This window comes from Salvia miltiorrhiza, chromosome 5, assembly GCF_028751815.1.
Source record: "Salvia miltiorrhiza cultivar Shanhuang (shh) chromosome 5, IMPLAD_Smil_shh, whole genome shotgun sequence".
NCBI lineage: Eukaryota > Viridiplantae > Streptophyta > Magnoliopsida > Lamiales > Lamiaceae > Salvia > Salvia miltiorrhiza.
In genome coordinates, this window is record NC_080391.1 from 30,397,825 (window position 1) to 30,401,371 (window position 3,547).

The 3,547-nt window shown below is 40.3% G+C and overlaps 1 long non-coding RNA gene across 1 annotated transcript; it reads right to left on the reverse strand.

The window, feature by feature from the left end:
* Positions 1–1,125: 1,125 nt before the first annotated feature.
* LOC131026422 (uncharacterized) lies at positions 1,126–2,911 on the reverse strand. Its single transcript, XR_009102296.1, has 2 exons — positions 2,623–2,911; positions 1,126–1,683 (listed from the first exon to the last, which is right to left on the reverse strand). It is a non-coding gene; the product is annotated as an uncharacterized LOC131026422 (long non-coding RNA).
* Positions 2,912–3,547: the final 636 nt, after the last annotated feature.

Below are 3,547 nucleotides of genomic sequence, written 5' to 3' on the forward strand. Positions count from 1 at the left end.
TATTTTTATATATGTTAGGTCCGAAAGGTCTCAAATAGGTGTATGGGGGGGAAAAATACACTTATAGGCTATTTTTAAAATCAGTAGGATCTCAAGATAAAGATCAAAACAAAACTTTACACACAAACTCAGACACCTGTTTACTGAATAGAGTTTTGACCAAAACAGGGTTGACGACTGATACTGAAAGACTCTTCAGTAATGAGTTATCAGTTAAGTCACAAGAACTTAACTGGTGCACGTAAGGCTTCAGTCGAGTTTGTTAAAACAGAGATGTTATAAGTCTTCCTGACTATCAGAGGATAGATCAGTCAGACTGATAACATACGCAGCGAAAATACTTTTGTTTCGCAATAGCCTTTGTTGAGCACGTTGTTAGTCTTAAGTTTCTCTTTGCAATTAATCAGTATTCAGTTTATCAAAGTAAGAACACAAGTAGGAAAGTAAAACTGAAAGTTGTAAATAACACAAAGATTTTTACGTGGTTCGGAAAACACTTCCTACATCCACGATCGGTTGATCTGACCAACAACTTCACTCTGCAAGTGCTTACGGTGCACTGCAAACCGATGCTTGTGCTTACGTATGCACAGCAAACCGAATCTGTGTGCTTGCCGGGTGCACACAACCGAATCAACTGAAGATCCAATCTTCAGTACCAACACACCTTGTTGGATTTCTCACTCCTAGCACGAACTGGCACTAGGATCTCACGGAGTCAGAGTACCTTCCTGAACTCAATTTCAACTCAAACACTCGATTCTATCGGTTGAAGGGAGGTTTGAAATCTTGCCAACTAAACTTCAAAAAACAAGTTCTTTGGAGTTAGTTTTGACCTAGGCTCTGGGTAAACAGAGGTTTGCCTAAGGTCTAAGAGAATATATGTAATCAGCAGTGACTGATTTTTGGCTTTGGGATTCTATTCTTCGATTCAAGCTTTGGCTGAGAAATAATTTTGGCAGAGTTTCAGCTTATGTTGTTGAATCAGTGAAGATTGAAGTGATCCTCGAGCGCTATTTATTGGAGAGGTCTTGAATATATCCGTTGGCGGAGAAGGTGTGACACACAAATCCATTTTAATTTTAAATGAAAACGCACGCGGAAAATCATTACTATAAATAAATATTTAACAAGAAAATAGTGAAATAAATTTTTATTTAAACATACTTTACTCAAAATAACATTTCTAAGTAATGCTAAATTTAAAATATTTGACTCGCCATTCGACCTTCCACGCGCCTCCGGCCTTTAAAAACCTGAAAATGTTAAGTATGGGATGAGCATACAGGGTACACTCAGTGTGGGAACATGCAATCATTGTCCACGTTAATAAAATGAGAATCACATATGATCAATACATTCGTAACTGAAAGTCGCACTGTGGCATACCAAGGACCTTTCCGTCCTGGACCGATTCAGCCGGCCCCTGGCGACTGGTTGCAACCATAACTTTAACATAATATCGCATTGTGGCATACCAAGGATCTTTCCATCCTGGACCCATTCAACGGGCCCCTAGCGATATAATTTAATGCAACTCACGTATGGTAAACAAATAATATTAAAATGGACAAAGATTAACTACAGCATGTACTGAAATAAATCTCACACCTGTATTTGAACTTCAACTTGAATGTTATCTTGAATAATTCAATCAAAAGTAACGTCCTAGTCGCGCCGCACCTAGTCAGATAAATTCAAATAATAACATATAAGGGCCTAATTGAACTTAAAAATAATAATAATAGTACTAGTTTAAATCATAAAACCATTCAAAATCATTGGTCTAATAAATTATAAAATAGTTTTTCTTATAAAAGTCTTGGCCTCAATAGTTAGTTAAAATTAAGCTCAAATTAATAATCCAAGCCCATTTACCATCTTCCATTACCCCAATTAAAGCCCATTCCCTAGCCCATCATCTAATCCTAAGCTTAAATTCACCCACACATACCAACACACAAACTCACGCAGCAGGTCACCCTCTCTCAGCCCTCCTCCCTCTCCTCGTCTCGGCCTCCTGCCGCCGCGCCACCAGACGGCAGCGCCGTCGGCGGAGACCGGCGGCTCCGCCTCCTCTCCTCTTCTTCCTATCTCCCTCTCACCCCTCACTTCTCGCCCTCTTCCCTCATCTCTCTTCCTCCTCCCCTGCCCTTGTCCTCACCGCACCAGCCGCAGCTGCGGCCGCGCCCCCTTCTCTGGCGACCCTCGCTGCCAGCCACCACCCTCTCCTGCCCGGTGTCACCTTCACCTCCCTTCTCTCTCCTGGTCCGACTGGACCAGCATAGCAGCGGCCAAGACCACCGCACCGCTGCCCCCTTCTCTTCCTCCGTCGGCCGCCGTGGTGCGCAGCGCCGGCGGTACTGCTGCTCAACCGCCCCCTTACTTCCCGGCTGTCCAGCAGCCCTTCACCCCATATCTTCTCATCAGACTTCTCTTTTCTAATTTCATTTTAATTATCTTAGATTGGATAAATTATATATCAAATCTGATATTTGGGTATTCATATGATAAATTATGGTGGAAGCTTGTTGGTTTTGTTTCTGCGTAAGATAAATAACTATGAAGACTTAGGAAAATAGGAATTAAAATAATGGAGTTTTGCAGAATAAGAAAATTTACCCTTTTGATGCATGTAGTGAGAAGAACAGTTTGAGAATCAAGTTTGTTGGGTAAATGTAGTTTGACAGAATTTTCAGAAACGAATGAGTGATGATGGCTGGTGAAAGAAATAAATATGATGAATAAATATTATGGAATTTGATTGATACGTGGCTTTGGCTGAATAGAATGAGATGAGATTGAAATTAGGTGGCTGAATTAGAAGGCCACACGTACATGGTGTCTTAAATAATTGTTAAAGTATGGGCCTTGTAAGAAAAATATCATGTTAAATAAGTCCAAAAAGAAATTAATAAGGCCCAACATGATACGCATATATATATATATATATATATGTATTTCTATTCATGGCCCATATTTGAGATAAAATTCTTTGATAATGTAAAATATGTATTCTAAGTCATGACATTCATTTTAAAGTTATTCATCTTGAAGGAATATTAAACTGAATTAATACTCGATTTGCCCCGAAGATCGTTTTTTAGAATATTATTAATTTATCATACAACGATTAATCCTAACATGCTCCTATGTATTTAAGTGCTGCACGTTGGAGTTCAGAAATACCTGAAGAATTCAGAAGAATTCGTCAAACTCGCAGCTGAACAGACCAGTCAGCTTCAAGCTTTCGTTTGAAGCCTCAAACGTCCTCAAATCGTATTCTGTCCAGAAATACGACTTCTTCGTCTTCGAGAGATCTTTCCGTGGCCGCCTGTTTCGCCTCAATCGGACTTCTGTGGAGGAAGTTATGGCGGTTTTACCGAAACTGCCAGAACTTGATTTCCTTCGAAAAATCTGACTCCAGCTCTGATCTTCTGAACTGTATCCCGCTCAGCTTTCACCGTTGGATGGACAACGTTCTATGAAAGTCCCAGGAGAGAAAACAGCTATGCACGATTGGCGCTTCTCACTACTCTCCAGAAAA